The 14239-nt window shown below is 33.7% G+C and overlaps 1 pseudogene; it reads right to left on the bottom strand.

The window, feature by feature from the left end:
- Positions 1 to 1043: 1043 nt before the first annotated feature.
- On the bottom strand, positions 1044 to 12790 carry LOC138337950 (DNA-directed RNA polymerase subunit beta''-like; annotated as a pseudogene).
- Positions 12791 to 14239: the final 1449 nt, after the last annotated feature.

Genomic DNA, 14239 nt, shown 5'->3' with positions numbered 1-14239 from the left:
GGCGTCTCGGACACCCTTGAATGTTGGTGGCTTGGGAACCTCGACCCTGGTCTCCCTTTCCTGGCCAAGTGATGTTGTTGCTCCAACCTCCCTCTCTTCTTCGAGGGCTACTACCTTGTTCTTCAGGGTCTGGATCGTTGTGGTGGCATCTAACAACCTGAACTCCAAGGAAGTAATGGACTCCTTCAACTCCAATTCAGTCCGCTTGCGTAGATCCAACTCCTTCCGGATGGTGTTAACTTCCTCAAGGGAATTTTCTTCAAGGTTTTTAACATCGCTGCCCAAACCATTCAAGAGCTGCCCCAAAATCTCAACAGCAAGTCTTGCCCTCTCAACGCTGGCAATCCATTCATGTCCAACAGTGACGTCTATAACGTCTTCGCTGACGTCGTCTTCACTTTCCTCATCTGTATTCTCCTGGAAAGATGTTTGTCCGTCGCCTGGTGGAGGATCATTTGTTGGCAGATCGCTTGATGGTAAACTGCCTGATGGCAGACCGCCTGAGGGGACACTGCCTGATGGCAGGTCGCCTGGTGGAAGACTGCCTGTTGGCAGGTCGCCTGGTGGAGGGTTGGGCAGACTGGGTTCGTTGCCCTTCTTGTTCTTTCCCTTTTTGTTCTTCTTTCCTCCCTGAACGTTGGGGGTGCCGCCACCGTTTCCTCCGTTCGTCATTTTCTTACGATGAACCTTCGCTCTGATACCAACTTTCACGGACTTTTTGATTCGGACTATGTTCCGTGCGGCACTAGACGGTTTACTCACGACTCTTGCACGTTCTTGCAAACTCTAGTAAGCCTAAAACTCGAATCGCTAAGAAAATAAGAAGTAAGACAGAACTTTGGAAGAAGGAACTTCTATTACTTGAAAATAATTGGATGCTTTACAAGTAAAATAATCTACTATTTATACTACTCTAATGCTGCCTAAGAGTTAGTAAATAAACTATACAAGTTCCTAAGACTATGCCTACAAGACAAGCTTCTAAGTCTTCCAAAAAGGACTCCTAGATGCTCCTAGTCTGCCCCATGATCTCCACAAGCCTCTCAAAGACTTGTAACTCCTGTAACAGTCGCCCCACTAACAAGTGTAACAGCTGTAACGGCTGTAACTGCTGCCTCTTTAGCTGCTGCAGGCCCCCTTGGCTGCTGACCTGCGTGGTCCGCCTGCTCCCCTGCGCCTGCTGGCTGCCTCGTTGGGTGGCGTTCGGCCTGAATGGATGGCGGGACGTCACATTATGCTCAATAATTATAATCATCAAACAAGCCATTTTAAGACTTCAAATGGAGAACAACAATAAACATTTTACACATTGCACCACATCATTTTCGGTTGACATCATTGAACATGCTTACTATTTCTTAACATAAAATCATAAGTAACATCATATTTCACACTTAGCTACCACCAAACATACAAACAACATGATTTCTAAACTAATTTCGATTGAAATCAGAAGGAGACTAGGGATAAGGAGTTCAACAATAAAGGGAACAACCCTAGTTTCATACGTTGAATTTTGTAGAAAGAAATTTCTCTTGGAGAAAGGATTCCAAGAGAGAAAATCCATACCTTGTTGTAGATTTCCACACCTTCCAAGTGCTGGCCAAAACCTCCCCTAAACCTTCAACACAAACCCATCGAGAAGATGATGCAATGTTTTCGTTTCTTAAGTTTGCTTGCTTGCTTGTATTTTATTTTTTTGTAATTTCTTTGAGTTTATAGAACTTTTGATTGTTTTCGAATAATTTTTTCTTGTTTTTACAGCAAAGAAATCAAAATGGATGAGAGAGAAAGAGATTTAGGTGTGTGAGAGGGTTTGTGTGAGATAGTGCCCCCTTAAACAAGGATAGTTGGCAAGACTTAGACAATTTATTTTAATAATTAATAAGTAATTACAAAAAATCTAATTTATTTTAATTAATACGTGAAATGACCATTTTACCGTTAATGAATAGTTTTAATTAATAAATAAATAACCTTAAGTATTTATCCTATTCATTTTTTTAGGATTGTTACAATTGTCTTATGATGCAGACAAAGATAACCAGGATTAGCATCCAACGTCCCGTTGATCCGGTCGAGCACTCAAAGGTTGTTGGTGAGCCTCGCATTCCAGAGGACTCCTTTTTATTATTTTCTTTCCGTATTTCATTGTTAGGATGATGGGGGTCTTGTCCTGACATCCCTCTTTGTTTTAGAGGCTTCATAGATAGATAGTCTTAGTTTTGTAGTCTTATTCATTTCATATGTATATGTTTTAAGACTTGAGTTGCAGTTTTGGCTAAGATTTTATTTCTTAAGTTATTACATGAGTTATATTTGTTGTGTTTAAGTCTTATTTTGAGTAAGTAAGCCAGACCAAGAGTTTGTTTGGGACCAACAATGGTTCTCGAGTGTAGTCACTCACGTTAGGGGTATAGGCGCAGTACGTGACAAAAGCGCCAAGTCACAATTTCATGTTAAACTTTATTATAATATATAGATTTAAAAGAATTGATCGTATCCTAATAATAGTAGGACAACTTTAATAATTCATTTAATAACCATGCCATATGACTTATATACAAGAGTACATATTTAAGTGGGCGGGATTGTCACTGTAGACATAAGATTTGCATCGAGAAATGATAATCAAGATCGAAAATATCTCAATAATCGTCTTATCTGATTCAATTTACATGAGCGTCACAATCTCTAAGATTTTTCTTCTTTTTTAATATGAATTCAAAGACTTATAAGTTTGATTGTGACACTTGATTAACTTGATGTTGACTTGTACTAGAATTCAAGAATTTTGAAGCTTATTCTTAAATTCGGTGATCTTAATCTTGAGTTGTTCTTGAACTAGAATGCTTGAATTCTTGAACTTGTAGTTTGAAGAAAAATCTGCGATGTTTAATACACGAGCTTTCTCTGCTTCTTGTTAAAATTATTTTGTGATTTCAGAATTAAAAGGATTTGTATTTATAATTATAGAAATAAAGAGTTATGATAAGAGCATACCTTTCTCTTATATCTGCCAAGTAACATAACAGGTTGGTATTGTTAAGTAAAAGTTTTATTCTATCAATTAAACTTAAGTTACATGACAATAATTAATTGGTCGGAACATTTCACTTGTACATACGTGACATATTTTTGTTGACCTTTAATTTGGCTAGTCATTACATATCATTTTGGCATGTGGCATGGTCCTATTGACTTATTTTTTTGACTTTATAACATGTAACATCATTTAACAAGCGGCACCAAATCGGACCTCTAGAAGGAGATGACATATTGAACTTTAATTACAAAAGGAATAATTTCATAAACTTTTCTTGAGATTTTACTCTATAACACTCATCACTCATGTGATTTACGATATTACGTTTATCTTTCTTATTTTGATTTTTTATATCCATTTTAAACCTATTTAAAACTACATATGTTCAATAGGTTTTAAAACTTATTAAACTTAAAATTTTGTTTTAAAAAAATAAATATTTTTAAAATTATGAACTATTACATGTAAAAACTCCAACAAAAAAATGACTCGTCAAAAATATTTGAAAATCTATGTTTCTTAAATGCTAGATTCGTGTTGTAGAGAAGAGGCATATTAACTTATATATCCATTTTTCATTGAACCAAAATAAATTATTGAGTCAAATAATAAATGATATAGAAGGTGGATGGTGGTACCGTGGTCCATGGAGGAGAAGAAGAAGGTAGGTGAACTGTCCACCATTCCCTTGTCTTTAATTATATATTTTGTTCATAATCTTTTCTCCTAGTCCTTATAAAGTAGTTTTTAATTTACTCCCCCGTTCCTTTTTATGTCATCTTATGGTACTTGTATTAAGTAATTAATTAATTTACACTTTTATTCTTATTGAATGTTTTTAGGTCAATTTTTAATAAATGATAAATATACTAGATTTGTTTGAAAAATTAAAACGCATTTGGATGACAATTTAAACCTTGAGTTTATTTTCAATAATCAGATTTTATAAAATAGTAAATGGTAAGTACTCCGATGAATATTAATTACTTATAAATTTTTTCTATTATGTACACATGACTAAATCTTGCCATATAAAACAATTAAAGTAGTTTGGATGCTGACATTACATTTGAGGAAATTGAAGTTTTCGATTTTCATTTCGTCTTTTTTATGAAATTATATAGTAAGAAGAAGAACAAAATATGGGAGAAAGGAGAAGGGGGAATTTTTTTTTTTATGTATATTCCAGAATTGGGGTATATTCATTTGAAATATTTAATTAATAGAGGGGAACTAGTTTGATATTCAAATAGGATTTCTAACACGTCTTCAAAGAAATCTACATATAGACATTTATAATAATACAATATAGTTGTAATACTCCTCATTGAATTTATATTAGATAATTGTATGCATCATTAAATCTTACTACAGAAAATTCAGTGAAAAAAAATTGTAATGAAAGAAAGATAGTACATATCTAATAATAGGCATTTTGAATGTCTCAAAAAAGCATTACAAGGAAAATCTAATGGGACAAAATCTTGTGAGAGAAAAAGGGCACAATGCGTATTAACTAGATCTTTGTAATGCTAACACTAATTCAAAGGCTTAAATTTCAAAATTTCAGCTTGGAGACTTGATGAATAAATCCGTCATTATTACTTGAACGAATTTATTGCAGTTTGTTATCACATTTGTATGTAGAAAATCATTGACAAATTGTGTTTCCTTCTATCTCCTTTTATGAATCATTCTTTCAGGATCAACCATTGTGCAAATTTTTCACCTCAACTTCTTTAAGAAAATCATCTATTGTCTTTTGAAAATTATTTAAGAGTTGAATTCAAGTTATTAACTCTCATAACATACAAAAGACTGTTAGTTGATTAAATCCATATGAAGATTATTAATAAAAAATTTTAAAAACTTTCATATGTTTTAGATTTTGAATGTTTGAAGTTTTTCATATGAATTTTGTCAAGTGACAACTTTATTATTAAATGTGTGATATTTTCTAGTATCTAGACTGAAACTGAAATAGTTTTACGCTTACCAAGATGCATTATTCTACTCTTAAATTGATAATCATTTCTACGTCAGTATTCTTAATAGACGTTGAATTCTGATCCTCATAATCTATAATAATAATATTGCATTATATTGTATTAAAGATATCACCAACAATATTTTTTTGTGTTCAACGTGCGACATAACTTATTGAGATATCATTACCTCATTATTCTTAGGTACTTACCCATCCCATAACATTTCATGAAGTGTTATGTCGAAAGCTCTTCAAGAGCGCAATGCCTCCTGATTTTGACCATTTTAATTTGAATTATTTATACAATTTTTTTATATATGAAAAACAATTGACAGGAGTGGCTGGGTGGGAGGTGGGGTACAGTGACATAAAAATGAAAAAAAATTGAAATAATTTTTAATTTTTTTTTTAAAAAAAAATAATTGATGGGAGTGGGTGGGGGTAGGGTAGTGATGGGGTTGGCGGTGGCGTAAAAATGATTTTATTAAAAAAAATTGAAATATATTCCAAAAACAATTTTTCTTAATTTTTTTTGATAGATGACGTAGAAGATGGCAAAAAAATAATTTTATATATATTCAAAAATAATTTTTAAAAAATAAATGGCAAGAGAGGGGGAGGGGGATACATATGGGGCGGTGGTAAGATTGGGTGAGGTAAAAAAAAAACTTAAATTTTGAATATTTTTCAATTCAAGTGTTTTTCTTTTGTTTGTTTGGAGTGAGGGGTGGCTTGGGAGCAGGGGGTTAGTTTGGGGGTAAGGGTAAAAATATATATTACTAGGGTAGGAAAAATAATAGAAGGACGAAGTAACGTTTTGGAAAATGATTTTTTTTTTAAATTTTTGGAGGAAGACATTTTCCTTCACTTTGAGAAAATAAGTTAATTTGAAAAATATTTTCTAAAACATTTAAATCAATAATATATGAAAAAATTGAAAAAATATTTTTGTTCGTAGCAAACACCCTAATTCTACATGAGTCATAAGAATAAATATCAGTTCTTACCAGATCAAGCCATATCTATTACATAAATAATAAAGGAAATTTTTTGCATATTAGCTAATATTTAAATCAAAATGAATATGATAGCTATTGTTAAAGTTAATTCTATTCAGTAGCTACTGTTTAGTATTCAATTTGACTCTATCTCTCCCCACTTCATTCAATTTCTCCTAAAATGTCTCCTCAAATCAATATAAATTTCAAATCCCTTCGATTGTGATATCAAACTTTGTATAAATTGAATTGAACAATTGAATGATTTGTATATACAGTATTTTTTATTTTTTAAATTTATATATATACGATACAAATTCGTCTGTATCTACGAAAATGTATTTGTATATTGACTTTATATTGTATCTGTGTATGCTCTATGTGTTAAGCTTATAAATAGTATAATTAAATAAAAATGGTAGGAGGGAAATCTTGATAGAATTTGAAAAAGCAAACGACAAGTCGAAGGAAATAAAATATGAAAAAGAAATAGATTTTTCATATTTCTAAGCTAAGATTAAGCAAAAGGATTTGCAAATAGAAGTGATAATGCTACAACCAGTCCATATATTGTTAAAGCTTCCATAAAAGCTAGACTAAGCAATAGCGTACCTCGTATTTTGCCCTCTGCCTCAGGCTGTCTCGCGATACCCTCTACAGCTTGACCCGCAGCAGTCCCTTCACCAACTACAGGTCTAATAGAAGCAAGCCCTACGGCCAATACAGCATCTATAACGGAAGCGGCAGAAATCAGTGGATTCATGATAAGTTCCTAGTACAAAAAAAATGGTTAATGATACAATCAACCAATAAATTATGACTTAATTTTTCCCTCACTAGGACTCATCCAGTCGAAGTAACTAATAACTTCAGATTGAAGTAATAAGATTCTTGAATCATCAAAACAACTTTGATATATGTTTTTTACTTTTTAGCCATAGAGTCTTTGTGAACCAATACGACTTCGTTCTTCCATTTCTTGTTCTTGGTTCGAACTGTTAGTTGAATTATTTCTTGATTTCATCCGTTTATTAATTTAATTCACAGTCACAAGAGGCCGGAAGGACTTCTAGTCTAGTAGAATCCCCTAGAAAAATATATCTTTAGTAGTTCATTTCATATATAACTAGCACTAGGCAATATCTAATATCACATATACATGTCTTTCTTCCATAACATAAACCAAACATTCATCTTATATTCAATCCTATTCGAGAATCAAGCGTCGAAACATCTAGAAGGGTTCACTTATAGTTATTCAAGTACAGATACCTCCCGCCCTTTTCTAAAATACTAAAAAAACTTTTGAAAAATTCTTTTGAATCTTACCTTTTCTTATTATTCCACCTAGAGAAATCTAAATGGATAAATTGATTAGGACGACAAATTCCATAGGTATAGAAATATCATTATTTGATTTATCTAAGTTCATGCACTCTATTAATAAATTTGAATAAAAAGATTATTTATTTTTATTATTTATTATGAATATTTTGGTGAATGTTGAATAAAATCAATTGAAAGGGAAATCATTTCGCCCTTTTTTTTATTTAATTACACGTCGTAAACCTATACAACAAGAATTATTGACAAAAATTCTTATATTCAAATTATTTTAACAATGAATTAATAATGAGATGGACTAAGCAATGTAAAGTGAATATTCATTGAGACGAAGTATGATATTAAGTGAAGGAAAGGCGAACTTTAGGAAAAGGATCTTTGTTTTTAGATCTTTTTCCCCTTACTCTTTAATATCATCATAATGTTTTTGCTATCACTCTAGATCGTATATAGCATAGTTGTATATTTAGATTCCCCTATTCTATTCCGTAAGTTAAGTAATTCTTTTAAGTCACCCACCATATACATTTATACATTGATGTGGGCTAAGCTAAAAAAGACTATTTCAATGATGGCCCTCCATGGATTCACCTATATAAGTCGCGGCTAAAGTTACAAAAATAAGAGCTTGTATACAACTTGTAAATAATCCAAGGATCATGACAGGTATAGGAACTACTAAGGGTACTAAAGAAACAAGAACAACAACTACTAATTCATCAGCAAAGATATTCCCCAAAAGTCAAAAACTAAGTGATAAAGGTTTTGTGAAATCTTCTAAGCTGTTAATGGGTAAAAGTATTGGGATTGATTAAATATATTTTCTGAAATAACCTAACCCCCTTTTTGTAAGACCCACATAAAAATATGCCACCGATGTGAGTAAAGCCAAAGCAACAGTAGTATAATATCATTCGTGGGTGAGACTAACTCCCCATGAGGTAATTGTATGATTTTCAAAGGTAAAAGATCTCCTGACCAATTAGAAACAAAAATAAATAAAAACATAGTGCCAATAAAAGAAACTCAGGGCTCATTTTCTTCTCCAATTTGAGTTTTACTAACATCTTGAATGAATTCAAGAACATATTTGAAGAAATTTTGACCCACGGTCGCAATGGTTTGTGGGTTCCGAACAGCAATAAGTACTTGGCCATGTACTTGGAAACCTCCTATTTGCCAATATAAATGTTGGCCTACTTCCACACCGGATATATCGTATAACCCCTTTAGAGTATTGATGGAACATGATAGAACATTCATATTGCCTTTCCCTCTGAAAAAATTGAACTTTAAACAAAAAATTTTGATTCAACTATCTCGCTTTCTACTTGAATCGGATATTTTGAATACCAACTAAGATTTAGAATACTAATAAATCACATAATATCCCCAGTTATTTTGATCTATTTTTGGAAATTCAGAAATAGTAAGCAATTCCTTAAGGGATTTCTAAAGTAAGTTATTTATCTTATTATGTTATTATTAATCAAGGATTTCTTATATAGCTATAACGATCCTTATAAATTGCGAATACTAATTTGTTAAGAATTAATCGGATTGAAGATATGGCTTCATCATTCACTGGAATAGAAATATCTGCGAGATAGGGGTCAAAATTTGTATCGATTAAACAAATTGTTGGAATTCCTAAAGTAATACACTCTTACAGGGCCGTATATTCTTCGTGCTGATCAACAATGATTACAATATCGGGTACCCCTGTCATATATTTAATCCCGCCCAGATATGTTTGAAAGCGAGATAATTGTCTATTCAACATAGCTATATCTCTTTTCGGGAGACGGTTGAGTATCCCTGTTTTTTGTTCCATTCTCAAGTCATTGAACTTATGAAGTCTTGTTTCTGTAGTGGACCAATTCATTAACATACCGCCAAGCCATTTTTATTAACATAATGACATCAGGCCCTTATTGCAACCCACTCTACTGAATCAGCTACTTTATTTTTGGTACCAACAATTAAGAATTGTTTTCCACTACTTGCTGCGTAAAAAACTGAATCACAATCTTCTGATAAAAAATGAGCAGTTCTAGTAAGATTTGTAATATAAATACCATTACGCTTTGCAGAGATATAAGGCGTCATTTTAAGGATTCCATTTACTAGTACCATGACCAAAATAAACTCCTGCCTCCATCATCTCTTCCAAATTTAAGTTCCAATATCTTCTTTTCATTTTCCCCACAACCTCCCCCCCCCCCCCCCACCCACCCACCCTTTTTTTTTATTCTTTTTCAAAAAAAGAAAGAGACGAGGAACCTTGAACTGAAATAAATAATTGTTCCGATGGAACCTTCTCTTCTACTATAGATTGGACGTAGATACACGATCCAAACCTTTATTCTTTTCTATTAATTATTCTTTTTATTACCAAAGCAAATAACCATACCAAATGCAGATAGCGATAGAGGCGAACCCGTTGCTAGGAATCATTATTTCCTATAAATGATTGTTTGGGTATGTCGTGAAATTTTTTTGAAAGACAAGAATCAAATAATTTTCTGTGGTGGAACAAAATATCTCTCATCCCCCCCTCGAATAGATTTGTTTTTTTGTTTCCAAAGGAATGTTGTTATGTTGTTTTGAAGGGTGCACTATTCCCTTGAATCCGGTACAAACGAGTATCACCCATCCCCCCCTAAAACAACGTTCTCTTTCATGCCTTTCAAACAATCGATACGACCCCGGAGAGCCGCTTTCGCTAAAACTCGAGTAGTTTCTTGAAAACTTGCTTCAGATATGAAACTTTGAGTTGCTCTTGTTATTCCCAATAAGACGACTCGATAACAGATCGCTTCTTCCAAAGAGCGCCCCATTCGTTCTGCTCGCAACAATCCAATAAGTTCTCCGGGTGAAAAAACATTAGACATTCAATCTTCTAAAATTAACACTTTTGATGTTATTTGATGTACAATAATTTCTATATGCCTATTATGAATCTGAACCCTCTGAGATCGATAAACCTGTTAGATTTTATTAACCAAGACATTCGGATTTGCGCTATAGTTAGCTCAGCACCAATCAAGAATCCCCAAGGAATTCCAAGAATTCTTGGTATACATTTGTTCCAACCCTCAACCCTCTTTTCTTGATTCATGGATATTCAATCAATCGAACGCACTTCTAATACCTGTTCTACTTTTGGAAGACCCAGTGTTATATCACCAGATCTCGATTTTTCATATATAAATGTAACGAATGTATCTCGTTCGTAAAGGGTTTCCCCATAATGTCCATGAACAGTTGCTCCGAGGGTGGCCAAATAAGTCTTAGCTGATCGTATCACTATCGAGTCAACTTGAACAAACATAACTTGACCCGATTTGAGGGGCGGTCCATTTTTGGCTATACATACATTTTCACAAATAAACTGTCCAAGACTAATTGTTTTAGATGTCTCTGCACAATAATAGTGATGGAGAAAAGACCAATTCAAAATGAATGGATTTAAAATAATATTACGGCATTGATCGGGATTAAAAAAAATTCCATCTCCATCCTTTAAATAATATTTTAATTTAATCACTTGAAAAGTCTGTTTTAAATTGTCAAGTTGCAAATATTTAGTTACTAAGATCTGATTATGAGTTATTAAATGGTAAGATGAATAAAAATTCTCAATTGGAAGGCATGTTCCTAAAGGGCCCAATGAATTCCTTATTGGAATTAGGTGATCTTTTTTAATTGATTCTTTTATCACATTGTGATATTTTACATCTTTGAATGGCTCCATTCGAGAACAATTGGCTGCTGACAAAATTATCAACGACTGACATTACTTATTTCTATTCAACAACATTTGAATAGTTCCTTGAGTTTGGTTAAGATATTGTTGAATTTTTGCCATGGAACACGAATAAATAGCAGAAAAGGGATTGATATTGGTACAATCTGATCAATTATCAGAGAGCAATCCTGACCCCGACGGATCATTCCTTTTTCTGATATACGAAATAGGGAATTTCACTAAGTTAATTTTTAGGAAATGTCGAATCAATCCATTTGTCCTTATTTCAACAAAAGAAGCATGGGCTTCTTCGCAAGAAGAACTTTTTTTGTCCTGGTTCCAATTCAATACATAGCAAGTCTGAACTAATTGAATACTTGTGTCACAAAATTCCTCGAATCAGTTTTCCATTTCCATAAAGGATATAATTGACAATTCGAAGTTGCACATTATCCCTTTCCTGCAATGGATCCGGTGGAAAAAGGGTTCCTAAATTTATACCATCCGTTATTTCATATGTGACGACAGGTCGAACTAAAACAAAAAAAAACTTTTCTTACTAGGTATAATTCGTTGGACATAGATCCAATTTTGAACTTTTTTGTATTCCTTGGAATTTTTTTTCCTGTTCCTGGTGGTATCAAAACGCCGGTATGCTTGGAATCTTATCCGTCTCTCCAAGAATATGGATATCTCCAGAAAATATTTTCAGTTCAATTCAAATTTTTTTCTCTCCACCCGGACCAACCCACCGACTTGGCTTCTTAGATTTAAGGTGATTTGTGTATCGACCCCAACGATACTATTGTTCCGTACCATTAGGGAAAAAGATCTGGACAAGATATGCAACTCTTCAGGAATGAAAAAAACAATCTACTTTCATTTCGTACTTTGGCCTAAATTCCTTGACTCCTCGATACTCAATCAAATCCTCTTTATTGATGACTGAATGTGTTTCTATAGTCCCATATTTAATAATGCCCAAACTCTTTCTTCTGTATCGAGGATCATCAAAATAAGCAAGCGTACTATTTCGACGGAAAATACCATTTACAGGGATTTCAATCGAGATACCTGAACAAGGCATTAGTTCATTCTCGAGTCCTTGAATAGAGTGTAGTGAAATGATGAATTTATTTCTTCACCTTTTTGACAATGAAGCAAAACTCCCACGAAGAATAGGCAAAAATACGAGATTATGTTGGCCAGTACATATGATTCGATTAAGGTCTGAATAATCAGGAATCCTATCTTTTTTACTATAAAAATCCAAACTAAATAACTTCTGCCTCGCCTGATCATTGGTTACTGAGAGGTTAGAAGTATATCTTCGCTTGCCAGAATGAGAATGCACATTCATTTGATCCTAATCCTTGTGGATCGAAAGGTAGACTAGACTGGACCTGCACGACCCTCCTTATAATATCCATAAATGACTTGCTTTTGGTAATAGATGAACATTACCATATGTAAATTCGGGTGCATGATAGACATTGGTACTCCAGTGCATTTCTACATCTGAATCAGAATAAATATGTTTTCGAACCTTCTCTTTAAAATTCAAAGTGGATATTCCTGCGAATCTCAGCAATTACTTGTTCTGATTCTACGTATTGATCGTTTTTAACTAAAAGCAAACTTTTGGGTGGAATATTCACATTATGTAGAATTTATTCTCTCAATAGTTACATACAATTCCTATGCCCATGGCTTGGTTTCTAGTGACAATACATCATGAACCCATGTATATATCATCTGCTAATACACGGCCAATTAATGTTTGACTAAAAATCCTTTTTGCCATTATCCCATTCCGAGGACTCACATAAATACCCCGGGTGGTGCCACAATCCGTTCGACGTACAACAATGTGTTGAACTACTTCAACAAGTCTGCGAGTGAGATATCCAGCATACGATGTTGGTACAAAAGTATCCGCAACTCCTTTACGGGCTCCGAAGCAAGAAATGATGTATTCTGTTAAAGAGAGTCCTTTGCGTAAACTGCTTTGAATAGGTAAATCAATCATTTGTCCTTGAGGATCCGACATTAATCCTTTCATACCTACTAATTGATGTACCTGAGATGCACTTCCTCGTGCTCCCGAGAAAGACATTATATGAACTGGATTAAAAGGGTCAGTCATCCTAAAATTCAGATTAATTTCTTGGCGCAAATATTCACTTGTAGCATACCATATTTCAATGGATTGACGTAATTTTTCTACCGCGTGTACATTTCCATACTGATGGTGTTTTTATTAAATCAAACTTTGTTATTCCTAATGAAATGGATGTAGTAGTAGCTTGTTGGAACCCCAAAGTTTTTACTTGATCCAGGATATGTGATGTATATGCCATTCCGAAGTACTCTATTAATCTACTAATAAGTCGTTTCATGGCAGTTCCATCTATTGCTTTATTGTGAAAGACAAGATTGGCTCGTTCTGCCATAAGTACCTCCATATTCATGAGTAGGATTCGACAATGGGTTTGAGTCAGTGATTGTAAAACTTCCTTTCATCCATCTTGATTCGCGTATAAATTTCAGAACTATGGACCTAGCTGAACCACAGAGCCCCGAAGTCCAACGGTATCATAGAATTAGGTAGCATATGAATAGGCCCGAGAAAAACCCTGTATAGCTTCTTTGATTTCTCGATAAACAAAAATATGACCAACAGTGGTTCGAATGTATATAAAAAGGATTGTTTTTTAGATAATTCTCATAAAAAGTACCTAAAGATTCATAGTGAACTTCGATGGGATTTTCTCTTGTAGTAATAACGTGTTGATCTAGTCGCCATCGGAGCCACAAAGGACAATTCTAAATCGATTCGTTTCTGCCGATAAGCCCAAATTGCATCATAGGAATTCGAAAAAATGGTTCTTTTGTATACTTATAGTAACTATTGTCACTTCTTTTTTGATTTTGAGAGTTTCTGCGTTTACATGGATTATATCTATTCACACAAATAAATCAACGATTTCCGCTTGTCAATATAGAGAGTCCAATAAACATATCTTACGGTGGCACGGAAACGGGATCCCCAATAGCCGGAGGCAAGATATTCATATGAGAAAACATAACGGGCCTCTACTTGAGCCTCCTAG

Source organism: Solanum lycopersicum, chromosome 8, assembly GCF_036512215.1.
Source record: "Solanum lycopersicum chromosome 8, SLM_r2.1".
Classification (NCBI taxonomy): domain Eukaryota; kingdom Viridiplantae; phylum Streptophyta; class Magnoliopsida; order Solanales; family Solanaceae; genus Solanum; species Solanum lycopersicum.
The sequence above is the reverse complement of the archived record's forward strand: the minus strand, read 5'-3'. Positions and strand labels throughout refer to the sequence as shown.